The sequence below is a fragment of the Stenella coeruleoalba genome (genome assembly GCF_951394435.1).
Source record: "Stenella coeruleoalba genome assembly, chromosome: X".
Classification (NCBI taxonomy): domain Eukaryota; kingdom Metazoa; phylum Chordata; class Mammalia; order Artiodactyla; family Delphinidae; genus Stenella; species Stenella coeruleoalba.
Genome location: NC_137152.1, coordinates 95,005,234 through 95,029,068, shown reverse-complemented (window position 1 = coordinate 95,029,068; position 23,835 = coordinate 95,005,234). Strand labels below are relative to the sequence as shown.

Sequence of the window (23,835 nt, the reverse complement as noted above, 5' to 3'; positions counted from 1 at the left end):
ATAAAACACAAAACATCCAGTGTTAAACACTGATCTCCCATGGTTGTCTTGGATTTAGATATTGGTAGTTTATATTTCATAGAAGGGAACTTTCAAAGTTCTGTCAGTGCTTATAGCATGTAATATTATCCCTCATCAAAATCTTCATGAAATCTAAAATGCTGGTATTAAAAGTGGTTATTATTTTTTTCTTGAATATTCTAAAACAGCCAGTTTGGAGTAGCTTTCAGATTTTCAAGGCATGAAGATACACTGAATACTCAAGAATATGTTTTAACACATTAAGTATAAGTTTGTTTACAGTTACAATAAAAATACCTTCAACTTTCAGCTACTGAAAGAAAATACCCTAAGAAAACATGAAAGGTATTTTGGGCCAAGTTACTTCTTAGTGAAAATAATATAACATCTTGATCAAATTTTAAACCAAATTCTTGAAAGCATTAAGAATTGTTTTTATTGTTTTTTTTGTTTTTACAATTGTCAAACTATTCCAACTCCTAATAAGAAATTTTCAAATTAAAAAATTATCTCTGTTGCTTAGAAAATATGTTTTACCTTTAATCTCAAATTCACTTTAAATGCTGGACATATGATTTAATACCTAAGAAGACTCTAGCTAAATTATTTGGTAATATTTATAGGGTGATACTTTTCTGGGTAGATATGTTTCACACAACAGTTTTTAATTAATGCTGAAAAAAATCACTTCATAATTTTAAATACACTTAATGATAGGCTGATTGATGGATTAACAGTTTATTTAGTAATTTAGATGGCATAGGGTCCAATAAAGGCAACAATCTGATAATTGCTCAACGTGCAATTCTGCCCATTAGTAATACTAAGCCAAGAACTTGATATTTCACTCAGTTGGATTACGTAGTTTCATGTATGTGATTTGATCAGCAAAGCAGTAGATACACAATGTCAAGATTTTTCCTTTATTATTATTTTAAGAGCAGCTCAGTGATTTGGGGGGTTGGTTAGTATAATACAGAGAACATAGGGAAAAAGTATTAAATGGCACTTAAAACCAATACCCATACTCATCTCATTATGGTCATAACTAAGAATATTAACTTTTGTGTAATTTGCTTTTCCTTAGAACATAAAGCATTAACTTGAACTTCAAGTATATACACAATACATAAACAACCTTATGCAAAATACTTTTCGTAAGTTATATTACATTTTAAAATATTGGAAACTGAGTATCTGTGATTTGTCTTTTGACTAAATATAACAAGAAGAGAACAACATTCAACAAGGGAGGGTTATACTGATAATAAATCTCTCAAAGTTAAAAATGTCTTCCTTTCCCTTTCTACCTAGCACAGACTATACAATGTCCTGAGAGGACTTATGATGAGAAAAATGTCAATCACAGCTTTAAGCCCTTGGTTTGGAAAGAGCTAATGAGAAAGTGGATTGGAAGGTGAGACTTCATGTTTGCTTTCAAATAAGTGGTCTTAAACTTTTTCTATAAGAAGACAAATTAGTTCATATATATAAATATATATATATATATATATATATATATATATATATATATATATAAACCATTCATTTTTACAGCTTTCAGGTAAAGTCCAACACTTGATTTATATAAAGTCTGTGAGGAGAGGTCAGTAGAGATCATCTAATCTTAAATTGTGAAATCATTCAACTTCTTAGCATAGTCTCTCCCCAGTAAAAAGCACAGCATGCCTGGGTATGCCACTGGCGATCTCTAATAAAAGTTAGTTAGTTCCAAAGACTGGGAGATTTCTGCTAGTCATACATTCTTTTTACCATCTTGTTTATTAGCAAAAATCAGCAATCCAGCTTTCCTTAGGTCCTCATGGGCTAACATTTTATAGAGTTCTCTAATTACAGAAATTCTTGGTCTGTAGTGTCCACAACAATTACAAAATCTCTGTTAGTACAGTAAGTGTTCCAGGAAGAATGAAGAGATTCTTGGCCACCAGTTTTCCACGTGAGGAAGCATGTATTATTAATCACTATCTCTTCTACATTACTTCCTATTGCAGGGGATGTATGTACAATTTCATTCACAGAAAATTGGTAAAGGATGATACTTTTCCTTGCATTATCCACCCCAACAATAACTTTGTGCTCCTGGTGCTTGAAGAGTCTCCATATCCTGGTGAAGAGAATTCCCATTGGGTAGCTGACCCCCTTTCCAGCCACCTGGGTGACCTGGACACCCCCAGCTCAGGCTGAAGCAGGGGAGGAAGATGGGCTGGAGCCTACACCTCTGCTGCTGCTGCTTCTGCACTGACTGCTGGCCAGCTTCCTAGGAACCAGAGGGAGGCAAAAGCCCAGGCCTCCCTGCCACACCCATGGCCTGGACACTGCCTCTGGGGCACTCTTCTGGCTTGCACACATTGCCTCCATGTTGTCTGCAATGAGCCTCGTGGACCACTGTCCTCCTCTAGCACAGGTGACTTGCCTTGAAATTCAATAATTCTTTTTCTCTGATTGATCAAGTCTGCTGTTGAAGTTCTCCATTGAGTTTTTAATTCTTTATTTCTATTGTATTCTTCAGCACCACAATTTCTGTTTGGTTCTTTTTTATGATTTCTGTCTCATTGTTGAAATTCTTGTTTTGTTCGTTCACGTGTTGTTTTCTTGATATTGTTATCTATGTTTGTTCTCTTGTAGCTCACTAACAACTTGGCAATCTCTATAAAATGTATAATGCATGTATTGTTTGATTCAAAAGGAATTTGTCATACAAAACTGAGTATTTTAAGCAGGCAAAACTAGTTTTCAGTAGCATTGTTTTAGTAGGGAAAAGTTGGTGACAATGTAAGTGTTCATCAGTATCAGACTGGTTAAATTAATCATACCTCAATTATGCTATACAGCTATTATTATATAGAGAATATCACATAGCTAGTAACGTGGTTTATAATATCTATATATACTGCCCTGAAAAAGTTACTGGAGATATATTGTTAAGCAAATAAAACAATTTACAAAACAAAATGCATGTTATGATGCCAGGTGGCCACATAAACAAGATATATGAGACCCAGTGGGTTAGTTAGATATAGTTGATTGTGGGTGCACAGAACCATCCTGAAAGTATATACATATGCTAAAGTGAGGACTTCGGAAAAAAGAGTGGAATGAAAAATGGGACTACACTTTTTCCTTTGTTGCCTATGTAATACATTAAAACAAAATGGGCCTATCTTTATTTTAAAAAATACTAGCCTGCACATTGTATTTTTGCCACTGCCAGAATCAATGGGTATGGAGACAGTAATCAAAAATGTTAGTGTGGCTGGTACGTAAGATAAGGATGAGGCACTCCCTGGGTTTACTCTCTGTCTGCAGAGCCAGATTAAGACACAAAGTCAGGTTAGTTAAATACATATATAAGAGGGTCTAGAATGTTCTTGACATTCCCAGATGCCAGTGGCAAGAGCTTTGTTTGAACACTGAAGTAGAAATGTAGAAGATATAACATATTATAAGACCATTAAATCTTCCCATTTCTATAATGGAATGGAATGGAATGTGGAAAGGTGAGGAAAAATCATAAGTTGCTTCTTAAACTCACAGAAATGTATATTAATGTTCAAACTCCGCCAGCTTCCAACTTTACTACTGTTAGTGTGCAAAAATGAGAGCAAGTATGTTTCTGACACATTTTGACAATTTTTTCAATGCATATAAGCAGGCAGCAAAACAGCATCCTAGAAAAGCTTCAAGTATCACGTAGGCTACTCAGCTGACACCCATAAAGTCATTTCTGGATGCGATTTCTCTTGTTCTCATCTACGGTCTCATAGTACTGTTAAAACTTGACCCCATCTTAATACTGATTTCATGGTCTTTTAATTAAATCCAGTTCAAAGAAAGCACTCAGTTCCCCAACCATATGCATCACATCTGGGGCAATGGAAATAATTATGCTCTTGATTTAATGCAGTCTGTCTCTTTCCTGAACGTTTTTGGTGGGAAACATAGGTGAAAAGCTAATGGAAGAGGAGGAAGAGATGGGCATCCAGGGAAAGTTATACTAAATATTGAAAGGAGAATGATTTTAAAGGAGCACACATTCATGCAAATTATACTTAAGCATGGAGAAGAGAAATCTAATAAGAAACTTCTAAATCGATAACATTTCAGAAATTGATCCTTAACTAATAATTTGGGTTTGACAAAATGGATGAATAGGTATCCCTTGCTTTCCTCCATTTCAGTTCAGGTAGGCAGTCCCTCAAATGGCCCCAAAGGCACCCGCCTTCTGAGATGAATGCCCTTGTGTAATCCCTCATCCAGTGTGGAGTGGAACTAGTGACTTGTCTCAAACAGAATACAGCAAAAGTGATAAAATAGGAAGTCATTTCTCGAGGTTAGTTTATAAGAAGACTCTGGCTTCCATTTTACTTGCCATCTCTCACCCTATCTCATTCATATTCTCTCTCTGCCATTGCTCTGGTGGAAGCCGACTATCATATTTTGAGTAATTCTTTGCCCAAGTAGTAAGGAACTGATATCACTAGCCATAGCCGGGGAGGGACTTAGGCCATATGAGCAAGCTTGAAAGCAACTCCTCCCTCTTTTGAGCTGTGTTAGAGATCTTCAAGCAGAGGCTGCTCCATATTCCTGACCCAGAGCAACTGTGAGATAATAAATGTTTGCTGTTTGAAGCCACTAAGTTTGGGGGTAACTTGCTATGCAGCAATAAGTAAATTAGTGATTTTTTTCTGAAAAATATTTAAGTTTCATAAATCATTCCATTTTATATGTATGAGAGGAGTAAGCTCCCTGTTTAAAAATATCCAGGGGTCTTACGTTTTTCTGAAAAGATAATTTAGTAAAACGCAATCACCCCGATCATTAGTTTTATTAAATTCAGTTTTCTTATAACAAGAATTCCTAAGGTATGGCATACTTTTGGGTGTACACTGTAATCTGAAGTATGGTGGCTAGGTCATAGATGAAAATATGCATACTCATATGTCAACTTTTGCTGAGGTCTTTATGTATGTCAGGCACTATTCAAAATGCTTTTTGTTTTTTTAAACATGTATTACAATACTTAATCCTCACCCAAAAAAGCTAATAAAGTAGATTTTTTTCCCTCCCATTTAACACATGAAGCAACAGGCATGGAGGGCAATGGAGGTTAAGCAACTTGCCCAAAGTCCCATGGCAAGAAGATGCGAACTCCGGCGCTCAGAATCCAGAACCCACCATCTCAACCACAACTCTCCTGGGAACCCACGTTCAATTCGGGGACTGCATTCTTCGTATGGAGCATTCTGTTCTCTTTGATCACAAAGCAGAGAAATTTTAGATGATAGACGTAAATGTTCACAAGGACGAACGCTAACCTGTAATGAATCAGAGACTTCCTGGGAGATAGTATAATTTGAGTAGGTAAGAATGAGGACTCTCTCCTATGACTACAAAAGCAGAAAGAGATGGGGGAGGAACTAAGGTTACCAGAGCTTGGTGAAAGCTGCAGCTGTGACCACAGAAGAATACGGCCACTGTCAGAAGTGTGCCAAGGCAAAGGGCAGGTGGCAAGAAGAAATATCCCAACTGGTCTCTGCCTCCCACCTTTAATCACCTGACACTTCCCCACACTGGCCAAACCCAACTACAAACCAGAGGGCAAGGACCCCTGGGTGATAGAATCCACTGAGGCCACTCTCTTGGGGCACAGAACAGGGCAGAGATGGGAGAAAATGGATTTGGGTGACTTACCACCTCACCTAATTTAAAAAAAAAAAAAGAAAAGAAAGAAAGAATGAGGATTCTAGCGTAGAAGACCCTAAGTTCCAATCCCTCTCAGCCAATAGTTATTTGTGTAATTTGGGTTAAGTGACTTATCCTCTCTCAGATTCATTTCATCAAATGTAAACCGCTGACCACATCTGTCCCTCCCTCATAAAGCTGGTGTAAGCATTAAATGAGATAATACATGGAAGGTTTTGGAATAGTCCCTAGATACAGTAAGCAGTTAATAAATGTTAACTATTATGATGATAATTAATATCTGACAGACAAGAACAGAACTGAGCACAGAGTTTTAGGCTCTGTTCTTTCCAGAGGAAAACAGCTGTCCAAATAAGTAGAGAAAGTAGGCTAAAGGACAAATACAGTGAAAGACAATAGGATGTATTGATATTCTACAATGCCAAATGTGCTTTGCATACATAATTTTCTTTAACCTTCACAGCAGACTATGTAAATAGTATTCCTCTTTTACAAATGAGGAAGCTTTAATGGAGGAATTTATCCAGGGTTTCAAAAGCTGCCTGTTGAAGTAACAGGTAGCACCAGTGGGTATTCAAATCAAGGCACATCTGACTCTCTTTCACCATGGGAGACTTCTGGGTTTAAAAGCCAGAGGGATGGAGGAATTACCCTAAATTGTGAAGGCATGGCCTGCAATTTAGCTAAATTTAAGTGTTCCCTATATTCCGTCTGTATACATATATCCACTGCCTGCCTGGTGCAACCTTCTGTGCAAGATACACACGGTTGCCAGGCAGGGCTGTGTCCAGCCATGGGAGAAAAGGGATTGAAATCCAGCCCATGATCCATTCGTCAAGCCTTGAACCTAAGGACATACATTTGCCAAAGAGGTCCTTTTTCTAGTTTACATAGTGAAATGTGTGCTAATGGAGACCCTAAAATTATGGTTATGGGTATGACCTAATCCCTGCAATCTACTGAAAATTCAGATTGTGCCTAGATGATCTGATAGAGAGAACCTGAATTCTTTAGTATCTAGAGATGTTGAGTGAGAGCTACCTGGCCTAGGGGTAAAGAAGCAGGATGGAATTAAAATGTACAGTCCTGAAGAGGAGGCTAGAGGTAAGCTGTACCCAAAAGGATCTTAGATAAAGTAACTAAACTGACCTGGAAATGTATCTATCTGTAGCCCAAGATTACTCACTCTGTGAGATTAATTTCTTACACTCTTAACTATTACCTTGACTTAATACTGATGGAGAGAAATGGCAGGCAGTTATGGCATGGGGTGTGCCGATTGTGTTTACAAGGCTATTACTTAAAGAGGAGACTGGAGCTTATTTCAGCCTGCGGGTGGAAGAAGCAAAGTAGTGCAGGGTGGCCTCTACTGTTTCACCGCAATTTATTTCTTACTCTTTACTAAGTGATTTGGAGCACTGTTTTTTTTTTTAAGATTTTTAAAATTAATTTATTTATGTATTTATTTTTGGCTGCATTGGATCTCTGTTGCCGTGCGCGGGCTTTCCCCAGTTGCGGCAAGCGGAGGCCACTGTTCATTGCGGTGCGCGGGCTTCTCTTTGCGGTGGCCTCTCTTGTTGCGGAGCATGGGCTCCAGGCGCGCGGGCTTCGGTAGTTGTGGTGCACAGGCCCAGCTGCTCCGCGGCATGTGAGATCTTCCCGGACCAGGGCTCGAACCTGTGTCCCCTGCCTTGGCAGGAGGATTCTCAACCACTGCGCGACCAGGGAAGCCCTGGAGCATTGTTTTCTACATCTTTAATTTTACAATTCAATTTCCTAAATGCAAGTATAACAATATAAGGCTAACTGTGACCATAATTATATACTTTTTCATCTCAAGGAACGTTGACACAAAACTCTAATGACGAGTATTTCTCATGAAACAACAAAGGATTTCATTTTATGTTGTTGAGGAAGCCTTTGATCAGAAGTTTAACTCGGGATTTTGAATGATCAATAGCGATGTCACTTCAGTTGTGAAAGATTCTTTTACTTTCTGAGGACCTTTCAAGATATATAAGAGGGTATCACCTTTAAACATATTAATATTTAGGGGAGAAAATGCATTTCTTTTTTAGCTTTGATATACATATAATGTCACAGTTGTAAGAAATTACTTCCTAATTTTTATTGCAATGCAGTAGTCACACTTACTCCAAGATATCTTCCAGCTGTTACTATATTGGGTTGGCCAAAGAGTTCCTTTGGTTTTTAAGTAAAAATAAGAGGCATTTTTCATTTTCATCAACTTTATTGAACAATGCATTCACCATTTTATTCCACTACCTTCTGCCATTTTTCAGGCAACTTCATAATTCCATTTTCCCAAAACTTTTTATCTTTTTGAGCAAAGAACTGTTCCAGGTGCCTTTTACAGTCTTCCAGGGAATTGAAATTTTTTCCCTTAAGAGAATTTTGTAAAGACCGAAATAAATGGAAATCCGAAGGCACAATGTCTGGTGAATATGGCGGATGAATCAGAACTTCCCAGCCAAGCCGTAACAGTTTTTGCCTGGTCATCAAAGAAACATGCGGTCTTGCATTATCCTGATGGAAAATTATGCATTTTCTGTTGACTAATTCTGGACGCTTTTCGTCAAGTGCTGTTTTCAGTTGGTCTAATTGGGAGCAGTACTTGTTGGAATTAATTGTTTGGTCTTCTGGAAGGAGCTCATAATAGAGGACTCTCCTCCAATCCCACCATATACACAACATCACCTTCTTTGGATGAAGACTGGCCTTTCGTGTGGTTGGTGGTGGTTCATTTCACTTGCCCCACGATCTCTTCCGTTCCACATTATTGTACAGTATTTTCATCGCCCGTCACAATTTGTTTTAAAAACGGAACGTTTTCATTACATTTCAGTAGAGAATCACATGCAGAAATACAGTCAAGGTTTTTTTTTTTCGCTTAACTTATGTGGAACCCAAACATCAAAGCGGTTAACATAACCAAGCTGGTGCAAATGATTTTCAACGCTTGATTTGGATATTTTGAGTATGTCGGCTATCTCCCGCGTGGTATAACGTTGACTGTTCTCAATGTCTCAATTTGATCGCTATCAACTTCAACTGGTCCACCCGACCGTGGAGCATCATCCAGAGAGAAATCTCCAGCACAAAACTTCGCAAACCACTTTTGACACATTCGATCAGTCACAGCACCTTCTCCATACACTGCACAAATCTTTTTTTTTGAGTTTCAGTTGTGTTTTTACCTTTCTTGAAATAATAAAGCATAATATGCCCAAAATGTTGCTTTTTTCTTCCATCTTCAATATTAAAATGGCTACACAAAAATTCATCAATTTTGATGTTTTTTTTTAAATGCACACTGATATGACAGCTGTCACAATGCAATCTAACAAAATTGTTTCAAATGAAGTTAAAGACAACTAAGTGCTACTAGAGCCACCAAACGAACTTTTTGGCCAACCCAATAGCATATTCAAAATAAGCGAAAGCCATAGCAGTGTGAGAAGATGTGGGACAGAGATTTAGGTACAAAAAGAAGAATTTAAGTCCTGGAGTCGGGGGGTTGGTTGGTATGCAATGGAAACTCACACTAACATAAGCAACGGGGAGGTTTTATTATAAAGATGTACTTCTTTCTCCCAGACCCCAAGGGCAGAAATACAGCCAGGCCTCATGAGGTAGTGGAAACATGAACTGAAAAGTCATCTGAGAACTATTCATCCTGTGTGTTTGTCTTTCTCTTTTCTTGTGATCTCATGGTCTTTCATTGTTGCTTCTATTTGATGTTTTCATTTTTGTTTCTCTACAGACTGGATCTCACAGCTCATCTCTACACCCAGCATGAGAGAGTTACCCAGCTTTCAAGTCATCTTTATGTTCTATAAGGAGACTAAGATCATATTAGGCCAAACAAATTTGCTACTAAACTATGATGACCAACAAAAGAATGGAAATTGTAGAAAGAAGAGAACAATCCTTTGTGTCTAGTCCTGCAGTGACCTGCTATTGGGACCACATGCATACACCCCTTCTCCTACAGTTTCCCCCACTCCAAAGGGATAAATTGAGTCCCTGCTTATACTATTTTAACAAAGGCTTTTATCCACTTATAAATAGATAATAAGGTAATTGAATGTTTCAGTGACAAATCCTTCCATTGAAAATTAAGAAAAAGGTGAAAGAAAATGAAATAGAGATAGTGTCCTACTGAAAGAGAAGAAGCATTGCTCTGTAATAGTTACCACTCACCCAGTGGTTCTGAAAATTGGGCATAACCTTGAGAAATTGTTAAAACACAGATTACTGGACCCAGAAACTCCCAGAGGTTCTGACTTAGCAAGTAAAGGGTAAACCATGAGAATGTGTTTTCACCAAGCTTCCCACTGTATGTGATACACCGCATCAGTGATACCCCTGTGTCAGCATATTTGTCATTATGGTGTTTGGCTGAGTGCAAATCGGCTTTCAATTTTTCTCATATATAACTTAGAGATACTCTGCTGTGCTGAAATCAGACAGGCAGGGACTAATACAGGAAGGAAAAGGAAACCACCCAGAGCCTAACTGGTTTTGTAAAATACTGACTTATCCATTAAATAGCTGCTGATATTAGACTCTCTTGCAGTTCCTTTCTGAACCTACTATATATTTCTACTGCTGCAGAAAAAGGAAAATGTAAACAAGGACAAAGCAAACAAACAAAACCTGGCTTGATAAGATATGATACTGCAGAGTAGATTGCTATGTTCCATAGAGCAATGCACCACATAGGGATATTAAAATGGAAAGAACACACACTTGAGATAAAAAAAAGAAAATGTTTACAGTCTCATAAGGCACCATTTTATAAAAAGATTAAGAACTAATTCATCTACCTTTCAGGAGAAAAATATCTTGTGAGAAATAATAAAATAACAGGAAAATAAATCCTTTTTAAATAAATTCTTTTAAAAATGTTTTAAACTTATGTGTTCACCAAAAGCATCAGTTTTGAAAAAAATCTCCTCTACATACAATAATGTCCTGGTCTCATGTGTTAATATGATCAAGTGCCAAAGAGCTGTATCTACAGATACGTGACACTATGCGTTTGTCAAAACCCACAGAACTTTACAGCAGAAAGTGTGAACCTTGATGTCTGTAAAACCAAAGTAACTTAAGAGGCAATGCAGACTGTGACAAAAGAACGTAACTATTACAAACATGTGCAACAACCTCACTGAAGGAAGAGGGCACAAGAGATGCTGACAAAAGTAATTTTGGAAATGAGTGGAGATGGTAAGATTAAAAGGCAAAAGGAATGGTATATAAACACTGTACTCTAGTTGATAAAATTATTTCCCATGGAAATACAGGTTAACAATTCTGAGACCACTATACATGTATACTAGAATTGAACAATTAAGCAAACGGATGGCAAATGGTGGGAGCCGGGTTTCTTCCTGTTGGAGAGGGAGGTTACAAGCAATGGGAACAGGCGTGAATGGTCATGTGGTAAAGGATTAGAGGAGGAATCATCAGTTTGAACTCATGTTTAGTTAAATACTGATAGATGCATATAGAAATCTTTATAGACATATATATATACAGATTGGTATAGACACATGTTTCTTTGCTCTATCAGCTGAAAGGGCCTGGAAGCAATGACACCCCAGTGGTAATGAGCACACCCAGCACACAGATCTTGGTTTCTACTATTCTCCAATAAAAGGAACCAGGGATCTTTGGAGAAAGGCTGATTCAATGACTGTGGCAGGTAACATACAAGAGAAGCCTGGAGCATCTTTTAGTGCCACAAATTAAGGAAATGCTCAAAGAATCAGAATGACGGGAGTATGTCAAAGGGACACAGGAGCCAGCAGGAAGAGCTCTCAATGGCCAAAGCTGGAACAATTTGAGTAACAAAGTGGTATTAAATTACAGCCGAAAGTACAAAATATATAACCTGAGTCTATATTGATATAAATGATTAAATAAAGAAATGAAAGAGGGAGAATTGCCAAATCTCCCTTTGGAAGATTTATCTAGATATTCTGCTCTCAAGGAGCTCGAACACAGTGGAGGTTGTGCATAGTGACTTCCTTCCAAAGTGTAGAATATGGAAAGGGGGTGAAATAGTAACTTTACAGTGGAGAAGCCTGACAAACACTACCTCAGCCCGGTGATCAAGTTTAACATCATCAGTGATAAGACGTGGGGAGCATGGACGCTTGATGTGATGTGATGAGAACGGCACTTTACTTCTGTGGTCTTCCTCTCCAAAACCTATAACCCCAGTCTAATCATGAGGAAAATATCAGAAAAATCCTGATTGAGGGACTTTCCACAAAACACCTATCAGGAATCCTCAAAAGTGTCAAGGTTGCTAAAAGCAAGGAAAGTTTGAGAAACTGTCACAGCTATGTTACTTTCATGTAGGAGAGACTGGCTAAAATTCTCAATCCTTTTTTACGACTTTTGCTCACCTCAGAGTAAATCCTAAGAGTTCCCATCACAAGGTTCTGCACATGGCAGTGGTTCGGATGGCAGCTGTTGCCAAGGCATCTCTCTCAGATTTCACCAAGTTTGAGTCTATCTTGAGAGGTCAACATGCACCTAAAGAGTGAGAATTGCCTCCTGCTCCTGAGCCGTCCTCCACCTTGGCCACCAACTAAATCAACTCAACAAAAAACTATGGGGGGAGAAACACAACAAAAAAACCGCATTAAGACAGAATGGTGTAGGAGGAGTGGCCAAGATGGCAGAGCACGAAGACCCTGAGGTCATCAGCTCCCATGGGCACACCAAAATTACAACTATTTACAGAGCAACTATCAGTGAGAATGACCTGAAGACTAGCAGAAAAGATCTTCTACAACTGAAGATATAAAAAAGGAACCACAAGGAGACGGGTAGGAGGAGTGGAGATGTGGTACAGCCAAGACCCATACCCCCAGGGAGGTGACCCACACAGCGGAAGATAATTATAATTGCAGAGGTTCTCCCCAAGGAGCAAAGTGTCTGAGCCCCACACTGGGCTCCCCAACCTGGGACTCCTGCACCAGGAAGATGAGCCCCCAGAACGTTTGGCTTTGAAGGCTAGCAGAGTTTACTTTCAGGAGAGCTAGAGGGCTGTGGGAAATAGACTCCACTCTTAAAGGGTGCACACAAAATCTCACATGCTCCAGGACCCAGGGCAGAAGCAGTAATTTGGAAGGAGCCTGAGTCAGACCCACTTGCTAATCTTGGAGAACCTCCTGGAGAGGCAGGAGGCAGCTGGGGCTCACTCTGGGGACATAGATGCTGGCAGCAGCCACTTTGGGGAGCTCATCCTACTACAAGGACACTGGTGCTGGCAAGTGCCATTTTGGAATCCTCCCTCTAGCTTATTAGTGCCGGGACCACAAGCCAGTCGGCACAAGTCGTTATATGATGACAGATAGCTAGATTTATCATAATGATTATTTTGAAATGTACAAAAATAGTGGATCATTATGCTGTGTACCTGGAATTAACGTAACATTGTAGGTCAATTATACTTCAAAAACAAAAAATAAACTCTTAGAAAAAGAGATCAGATTTGCTGCTACCAGAGGCGGGGGTTCAGGGGAAGGGGAGTAATTGGATGAAAATAGTCAAAAGGTACAAACTGCCAGTTATAAGATAAATAAGTACTAGGGATGTAATTTACAACATGATAAAGATAATTAACAACTGTGTGTCATCTATGAAACTTGTTAAGAGAGTAAATGTTAGGAGTCCCCATCACAAGGAAAAAATGTATATTTTCTCTATTCCTTTAATGTTGTATCTCTATGAGATGACAGATGTTCACTAAATTTATTGTGGTAATCATTTCATAATGTACACAAATCAAATCTTTATGCTGTACACCTTAAATTTATACAGTGCTGTATCTCAGTTCTATCCCAATAAAAATTCAAAAGAGAAAAAAAAGGAATGATGTAATAGGGAGTGAAGTCTGAGAAGAGTCACTTCAGGAGGTCACAATTTGAATTGTGACCTAAATGGGGGCTGGCCATGTGACTGAAGGAGGGACTGTTAGGGCAGAGAAACCACAAGGGTAAAGACCCGAGAAGGGAAGGAGTCTGATAATGAAAGGAAGATGTAGAGGCACAAGAAAGGGTGCTAGCTGAGATTAGAGAGGCAGACCGTCGGGTCAGGTGGTACCTTGAAAGTCAGGGTCCATTGTTTGCATTTATCCCTAGTGCAATGGTAATCATTTGAGGATTTTAAGTACCAGAGGGGTGTGACACGATGACCTTTTTTTTCCTTTGACTTTGTTTTTATTGAAGTAACACATACAAACATACATTAAACTGAATCATATTTACAGATTAAAGAGCTAATTCATGGATGACTAGCCAAGTGTTTACATGTTCACTGTCCTGCAGCATCAATATCATAACTCTGAAAGCTATCTCCTTTCTCTTTACTTACAGAAGAAAAATCATTTTAATTGAACGATGTAAATCACAGGTCATATGTGGCCTATTGGCACAGATTTTTGTCCCTGCCTCTGGATTTTCTTTTGACGCACTCAGAAGATTAAAAGGTAGAATGGAGTGCAAAATAACTTCCTCCTAATGACCTTCTTCTGCTCAGATATTTTATCTCCATTTTATATCAATAACTAGGCTGCTGAGTGCCACCAATGGCAGAGAATTCTTAAAGAGAAACATTTTCTCCAATTTTTTTTTTTTTTTGCTATCAATATTTTGGTATATTTTCTTTAATCTTTTGTTACACATTGGTTCCCTTTTGAATACAATTTCTTACTGAGATATAATTCACATACTATAAAATTAACCCCTTTAAACTATAGAATTCAGTGGTTTTGGTATATTCAGAAAGTATGCAGCTATCCCCACTATCTAATTCCAGAACATTTTCATTACCCCCACATGAAACTCTGTACCCTTTATCCTTCATCAACCAATCCTCTCATCACTTTCCCATCCAGCCCTAGGAAACTACTAATCTACTTTCCTTCTCTACAGATTTTTCTAGTCTGGACATTTCACATAAATGTAATCATACAATATGTTGCCTTTTGTGTCTGGATTCTCCCACTGAGCATAATGTTTTCTAGGTTTATCTAGTTTATAGTACGAATCAGTACTTCATTCCTTTTTATGACTGACTAATATTCAGCTGTATTGATATACCACATTTTGTTTAGCCATTCATCAACTGATGGACATTTGAGTTTCTTCCACTTTTCAACGATTATAAATAATGCTACTAGAACATTCATGTACAAGTTTTTGTGTGGACATATGTTTTAGATCCTCTTGGGTATATATCTAGGAGTGGAATTATTGGGTTATGTGGTAACTGTGTTTAACATTTTAAGGAACCTCCAAACTGTTTTCCAAGAGGCTGTACTTTTCATATTCTCAGCATCAATGTATATGGGTTTCATTTCCTCTACATTCTTGCCAACAATTATTATTATCTATGTTCTTGATTATAGCCATCCTAGTGAGTGCTTTCTCATTGTGGTTTGCATTTCCCTAATGAGTAATGATATTGAGCATCTTTACACATTGTATGCCTATCAGCAAAGATTTTCGTTATTGCTTTGTGCAGTTGTTTTTTAAATCAGATAAAAACTTATAAAAATACATTTATACTGTCTATCACATTTCCTATTATCTTGCCTTTTTGGGTGTTCTTCAGTTATTAATGAGGGTTTACTTATGTGTCTATATCCCCTTCATTTCAGCCTAAAGAACTCTCTTTAGTATTTCTTGTAGGACAAATTTGCTAGCAACAAATTCTATTAATTTTTGTTAGTCTATTGTGTACCCCAGCAGTCCCTAACCTTTTTGGCACCAGGGACTGGTTTTGTGGAAGACAATTTTTCCACAGATGGGGAGGTGGGGGGTGGTTCAGGCGGTAGTGCGAGGGGGAGCAATAGGGAGCAGCAGATGAAACTTTGCTCGCTCGCCAGCCGCTCACCTCCTGCTCTGCAGCCCAGTTCCTAACAGGCTGCGGACCGGTAGCGGTCTGTGGCCCACAGGTTGGGGACCCCTGGTGTACCCCAACTATTATTCACCCCCTCAGGCAGCCACAATGTTCAACAATTGCCTCTAGTTGCTTTCAACAAATGCGCCCAAGAGAAATACTGTTCAAACTGGGCAACTATTTCTTGTGATCTTTCTGTGCATCACATATCTTTTCCCTAAAACAGAAAAGATGGCGAGAATGAACTTCAGAATGAGTCTTTCAGTCACTGGGATGAAACAGCACTTAGAGAAAATGGAACAAGATAGTATGCATGGAATATAATTTATGTCCAAGAAGCTCAAATATTGATCATGTCCCACAAAAATAAACTAGCTATCTTTCATTTTTTCCTTAATAAGAATGAAAAATCTCCCAAGATATGCTGAAACCCTTACTTACATTGAGATGAAGAATGTATGTCCCAGCCATCTATTAATAATAATATTACATGTGCTTTCAAATCCCTACCCTCCAACATGTATAATTACCCTCTACAACCCAGGAAAAAGCGCCTGCCTAGAAGTGGTTTGTTGCTTTTCCAAGCTTAATTTAAAAGAGAAAATTGTGGGCTTCCCTGGCGGCGCAGTGGTTGAGAGTCCACCTGCCAATGCAGGGGGCGCGGGTTCGTGCCCCGGTACGGGAGGATACCACGTGCCGCGGAGCGGCTGGGCCCGTGGGCCATGGCCGCTGAGCCCGCGCGTCCAGGGCCTGTGCTCTGCGGCAGGAGAGGCCACAGCAGTGAGAGGCCCGCGTACCGCAAAAAAAAAAAAAAAAAATTGTAAGGTACCAGAAAGCACAGCCTGAGGATAATTAAGAATATGCAGGAAATACTGATTATTTATATGGAAGTTTGGCATCTAGAGTTCATCCAAAGCAAACTAAAGACAGCTATAACAGGCTATTAAAGCTCTGTAGGCACATCTGCCAGGCATTGGGGAGTGAAGATACTTGTAAACTTTCTGAGTTTATAGCAGGTTAGCATTTTCTCACCTCTCAAAGCATGAAAGCAGCACTTCATCCACATACCATAAAGACAAGCCTGGCTTACTGTCTCCACTGTCAAGATCTTCAGCAAAAGCCACTTCACTTCTGCCTGCAGGTTCAGCCTGGTTTGCTGCTCTAGGGAAAAACCTAGCTTCTAGATGAGTTAAGTATAAGAACTGCACTCACAGATCCAAAGTTCTGAGGTTTACTATCAAGTCAGAGTTACTGCCGTTCAACTGACCTGCCTCCTCGTTTCAGTATCAGGATACTGCCTTTATCCCTTATGTTCCAGGCCTTGCCTAAACCATTATTTATATACCATTACAGCGTCAGGTACATTCAACTTAAAAGGAAACCCAAAGAGTCAAAGCAGAGGAAATGCAAGTTCCAGAGACAAGTCCTTTCTACACATTTTTTTCATCTGGTTTCAATGAAAGAACATGCATCATTATACTTAGTGTGCTTTGGTTGATCAGATACTCATGTCAGAAATGAAGAAATTGGCTATTAGGAGGCCTATGTTCTAATTGTGGCTCATCACATATTAACAGTGTGATATTTCACTCTCCTAGACTCAGTTTTCACATCTGTTTAATGAGGATAATCATCATTGTACAAATTAAATGAAACTGGATTTAAAGCACTAGGCATCATTCTCAGCACCTATGAAGCTCAATAAATCCTATTGGTGGATGAGAAGGTAGACGAGGGGGAGGAAAAGATGGTGAAGGAAGAAGAGACAGATGGAGGAAAAGAAAATACAGGAGGAAGAGAAGTAGAAGAAAGAAGTAGTGGTGGTTGTGCAATGGTGGTGAAGGACACAGGTTTCGGCCACAGTGCCTGTGTGACCTCAAGCAAGTTAGTTCATCACTTTGAACCTGCCTCAGTTTTCTAATGTGCAAACCTAGAATCTGATAATAATAATTGGTATGCATACCCACAGGACTGTTGTAAGAATTAAATGAGATAATAGATGTGAAAGTACTTTGATACCTACTAAATTCAATAGAAGCCTAAAAGATTATTACTACAAAAAGCAGTCATGTGTTAGGCAAATATGTAATAAAGATGTGTCACTTGACATAAAGCTTCTTCTTAACGTCATCCATAGCATTTATATGGACCTGAATTGGGCTTAGAGAAGAAGCCAGGTGTGATCTAACCACTCCTTGGAAAGTTGTTCTATGGACAAAACAGAGACCTGTATTTGAAGTTGACTTGTACCTGCAACATGCTGCAGGGTACAATTGGTCCTTGTATTAAATGAAAACCCTTATCTGTATGCATGGATGATCTCTTCCACATCTATTTGAGTTCTGTGGAGGATGATACAGTTTGGATAAGTAGATGAAACTGGATCAAATGCTCTGAGAATCCATTTATTTAAAAATCAAACATATCAGGGCCTCCCTGGTGGCTCAGTGGTTGAGAGCCTGCCTGCCGATGCAGGGGACACGGGTTCGTGCCCCGGTCCGGGAAGATCCCACATGCCGCGGAGCAGCTGGGCCTGTAAGCCACGGCCACTGAGCCTGTGCGTCCAGAGCCTGTGCTCCACAACGGGAGAGGCCACAACAGTGAGAGGCCCGTGTACCGCAAAAAAAAAAAAAAAATCAAACATATCAAACTTTTTTTAATGAATTATCACATTTTTAGCACCCAAAGATACAGCCCATGAATGAATTGAACCAATTACCTTTAAACCTTCAATCTCTGGAGAAAACATTTTTAACAGTTTGTCTAGGCCCTTCTATTCTTACGATGCAAGGGCGTGTGGTGGTATGGCCCTTGTCCCCTACCAACTCCTTGACTCTGCCGGTAAACACATTTTTTTTTTTTTTTTTTTTGAAGCATAATGGCAAGCTTTCCTTTCCATGCTCAAACCACCCAAACTCTAGGATCCTGTTTTCAGACTGACCTGTCATAGTTCCTAAAACCTCATACTTTGGGAAATTAACAGAATTGAGGTCTCAGAATTCCACTCATGCGCTTTTGGTTAGCTGATGACTCTCTGTGAGATAGGTCCGTAGGAGGCAGGTAGGTAGATAAAATGATTTTCAGGAAGTTCTAAGAAGAAGGGGAAGTATATCTAAAATCATAATTGTATAGAATCATGTTTCTATCTTTTTTTTCCTTGTGACAAACTAAGTAGCACTGGATGATTTATGAAAAGAAGACACTTTGACGTATAGTAATTTCTCTGTTCTAAAATAAATACTCTAGGTCTTTAGGCATTTGCAAGTTAGTTGATACTATATTTATGTATTTTTACAATAGTGTTTACTTGTCAAAAAAGAAAGCCTTCAGTAGAGCAGAAATCAATGATTTATAGCAGAGGTAGAAACTAAAGTCCTAGAAATCCTAGGGACAGCATAGCATTGTAAAATGTCATTTCAGCTTTCTGGAACTCAATTTCGTCATCACACGTTGCCAGATAAAATACAGGACTCCCAGTTAAAATGGAATTTTCAATAAACAACAATTTCTTAGTATATTCCAAATATTGCACAGGACATAACTATGCTAAAAGAAAATTACTCATTGTTTATCTGAAATTCAAATTTAACTGGGAGGCCTATCTTTTTATATGCTAAATCTAGCAACACTGTGGTAAAATGGGAAGTTCAGGAAGGGATGACATAGGTAACTTGTAAAGGTTCTTCCAGCTGGAAACTTCCAGATTTCTGTTGCAGGACCAGGCTGGCAAACTATGTGCCTGTGTGGATCAGACATGAGTATATGCTTGTAAGGCAGTGGTTCTCAAAATTCACTCTCCTCATGAATCCCTTAGGGAATTTGTTAAAAGTGTCAAGTCCTAGGCTACACTGTATGAATTTCGGATTCACTAGTTCTGGGGTGAGGCTAGGGCATCTGCACCTTTAACAGGCAACCCAAGTAATTCTGGTGCAGGTATTCTAGGACCATACTTTGAAAAACACTGCAACTTTCTCCTACAAATGCAGAAATCATAATTACCTGGATGTCAGTATTTCCCCACTCATCATTCATTTATGAACATAATAAAAATTGAACACAGCTCTTCTAACCACACAAAAGAGTCACTCTGAACTACTCTGCTAATACTTCTTTGACTAACACATATTTAATGCTAAATTGGTCATAAAATTGGTTTTCATTAATTTTTGTGAAAGGGAGGAAAATTCAACTAAATCACGTTCAGATATGAATTAAAGCATTCTCAACAAAAATAAAATGCAGTTTCCCTTTAATAAAGGGAAATGACTTGTTGAATATTAGGCATGGTAATGATAGAACAAACCAGAATGGAGAAGCAGCAGCATGGGGAAGTATTCTGACAAGAGAAAGCTAATTATTTTAATCTGATTCAATCTGCTATTTGACTAAAAGGTCAGAGAACACTGCATAAAACTCCTACATGAAGCTCATCTCCAGTGAAGATTCAATATTCTGCAACAGTCCGTTTTTTCCTAATTTGGTATTTCAATACTTCCCCTTTTAGAGCGTGTCTAAAGTTAACATTTAATACCCCCACCAGAAGTTGTTATTGTAAGCATAGCTAGTTCAACTTTAGTTGTTCATTAGACAAAAAATTGGTCTAATTTGTCATTAGACCAAAGATTGACTGCTTTGGGGGCCAGAACTAGATTATGACTGACCTGATTATGAGTGGTTTAAACCCTGATGTGTACAAATATCACATAAGGACACATCCACACATCCAGAGATAGCTAGGAGGGAAAAAAAGTTCCTTAACTGTTGTAAAAAAAAAAAAACAACATGTTTTTGTAAGATTATCCCACTATACCTAATATCTTTGATTCTCTACTCTGCGTTAACTCTAAGACGTCTGGATTTCCATCTTGTCAGAAGGAACTAAGATGAATCTATTACAAAATGGTGTGGCAGCATTTCTTGGGTAATTGTTTTTACTATGTGGGAATGAAAGCAGTGCATTTAACATAACAGAAGTCTGATTCTGGAGGCAGAATTCCTGGGTTTCAATCCAAAATCCGCAACCTATTAGCTGTATGACCCTGGAAATGTATGTAGCTTCTCTTTTCCTCAATTTCTACCTCGCTAAAATGGGGCTAGAACCTTCCTCATGATTGTTCTGAGGATTAAATGAGGTAATGTGGGTAATGTTCTTCCAGTAGTGCCTGGTGCATGGTAGGCGGAGAAGCGGAGAAGCAGGAGAGACTGTTGTTATCATTATGCTTCCGGTTCATGGCCTTTCCAAGCATTCTGGCTGGTGGCAACCCTCACCTACCATTTTGTTCACAGTTCATTCTAGGGGATCAAATATTCTCTGTTGTAGAATGTTGAATTCTCAGAGTACAAACTATGTGAGATGAAACTACAAAGTAGGCAGCTTACTTTTATCCATTGATTATGTATTGGGTTGGCCAAAAAGTTCGTTCGGATTTTTCCCTGCCATCTTACGGAAAAACCTGAACGAACCTTTTGGCCAACCCAATAATTAGTTTCTTGGCCTCGTCAGTACAGAGAGAGAGAGAGAGAGAGAGAGAGAGAGAGAGAGAGAGAGAGAGAGAGAGAGAGAGAGAGAGAGAGAGTGTGTGTGTGTGTGTGTGTGTGTGTGTGTGTGTGTGTGTGTGTGTGTGTGTTAAAGATAATGAAGAAGCACGCCATCTCACGATGCTGAGGTTGGCACAGCTCTGAAAGATACAACCATTTCCTTCCCGGAGCCTCAACCTTTGAGATAATGTTTTATTTGTCTTTCAAGCCCAAGCCTGTGTGTTCACTGTCTGTTTGCTTACGTCTTCATTCCTAAGATTCCCTGCCTTTCATTGTTACCTGTAGTCCTAGAAAATGTGGCTTCTATTTTGAATGAGTTCCTGAGTTTTAAGTCCAAATAGGGTCTCACGATTCCCTTTTCTTAGTCTGCTCCTCCGTCAATTCTGACTCAGTGTGACTTATGCTCTGAGAAACTCTACCAGGCCTTTCTCAAGGTTCCGTGTACATCTTCCAGCAGTTTCTCTGAGTATGGAAGTTTCCTGAGCTGTCTTATTCATAACTATGCCCCTAAGACGAATGACAATACCTGGAACACAATAGTCGACATAATGTGCTAAATGAATGAATAGAAATTAGTGATTTATCTCAACTGATGAGAACCTACTGTATAGCACGGGGAACTCTACCCAGTGCTCTGTGGTGACCTAACTGGGAAGGAAATCCAAAAAAGAGGGGATATATGTATACGTATAGATAGATGATTCACTTTGCTGTACAGTAGAAACTAACAACATTGTAAAGCAACTATACTCCAATAAAAATTAAAAAAAAAAAATTAGTGGTTTATCTCCACCAACACATATATCTCCTTTTGCTTATGCCCTTCCCTCTTTATTGCCTAACTTTGTGCTTAATTTTATTTTTTATTATTTTAGTGAACTCATTACCACCCAGTCTCTCCACTAATACGATTCCACTTTTTACTACTGAGTGTTATTAGCAGATCTGTTCATGCCCAGACGTGCTATTTCTACCCAAGAAAATCCCAGCCACATCTCCAAAGCTTGGTTTGCCATACAGGCAATTAATATACTAGAGAAACTCTTAATCGATGCATTATGTTTTAATTCTAGACCAAGTCCTCCATTTCTAACCAGACTCAAATGCATCATGACCGTTAAAGAAAGGAGATTTATTATAGAGGCCAACTCCATGATAAACAATTCCTACCTTTGTCTCGAATCCATATTTGCCCATCAACCCATAACGCCCAAAACACTATCAGATTAATACTTAATGATCAACATCTCAGGTAATGGTAGGGAATGCCAATACAATTGTATAGAGGATAGACAAAGGCAGATTTGGGACACACTGAGTGACATTTAATAAGAAAGTAACTGGAACCTGCAAAGTAGTTTGTTAGGTGTTTCTTATGACAGGTTGGTGAAACCCTTCGGTTTGTGTCTTGGGGAACAATCGCACCTAAATAAATGTCACGTGGAGTCAACAAAGAGATTTGTCCCACACCATACTGAATCTCTGAAGTCTTGTGGGAGATGACCTTCAATAGCTAGGCACAGTCCCAACTCGGCCTGCCAGAATGCCCTCCAGGGGGCTTCTGCAAAAAGGGTACTCAGCCTAGATAGCAGGCTTGGCTGGAGGGGAGAGATTTCTGTTGACTACTCTCATAAAGTAGCGACGATCAGATTTACTTATTCATTGAACATTTCCGTGTGGGTTACCTATAATGCCAAATCTTTTTCTTTCAAAAAGTTTTTGTTTTTTTATAATCTAGAAAGTTTAAAACATCTCTAACTTTGATGAGGCATTACACTCCTTTTTTAGAAAGTGAAATTGCTGTTCTCAAATGGAAACAAATTTTACATCAAAGAGCTTGAATTCAACGCAGAGGGGAAAAAAGCCAAATATGTAAAGCATCTAGCAGCTGGCACTGATATTGGAAAAGTCTGTCTTTAAACATGCAAAATGAAGAGATATGAGGTGGTTTTTAAATAATTCCAGAAGTTTCACACCTTTATTAAAATTAGCCGAACATTTAAACTAAAGCATATCTTAGCTCGAGTGACATGAAGACCTAACTCAAAAGTACCTCTAATTGTATATAGAGAAAGACAGACCCTATCTATGATACTAAATACCTATTTGTTTAGCAAAATCTAGATAACTGACTGCATTTTGTAATCTTCATCCAGATACTTAGCAACAGGGAGCCAAAAAGAAGGCCAGTGAGAATATCTGCAACCTTTTCCAAAGGGCAGAGAAAACTGTTGGCAAAATATTTTGTGATGGAGAGAGAAAGAATCGGGTTATGCCAGTTTAATACAATTACAATGGAAGCGTACTCATAGGCATAAAGTTGCCTGGATACCCAGAGCCTAGGCAAACTCTTAGAAATGCAGCTAAGACCCTCTTACTATGATCTGTAATCACTGTTGGCTAACTCTTTGTAAGCAAATATTAGTTTAGTTAGAAGGCTACGTTTTGACAAGAAGATGACTAAAAACATGAAAGAGGTATTAATAATGTCTCTTGAAAAATTGCCTAAATTCTCACTAAAGAAGCAAAATAATTCAATAATTGAAAGAAAAAAACAAAACAAAACAAAAACCCAACAACAACCAGACCCTGCGGCAGTGTTGAATT

The 23,835-nt window shown here is 38.7% G+C and overlaps 1 pseudogene across 1 annotated transcript; it reads right to left on the bottom strand.

The window, feature by feature from the left end:
- Positions 1-1,665: 1,665 nt before the first annotated feature.
- Positions 1,666-2,166, bottom strand: LOC307180640 (ADP-ribosylation factor-like protein 5A; annotated as a pseudogene). Its single transcript has one exon. The product of its transcript is annotated as an ADP-ribosylation factor-like protein 5A (transcript).
- Positions 2,167-23,835: the final 21,669 nt, after the last annotated feature.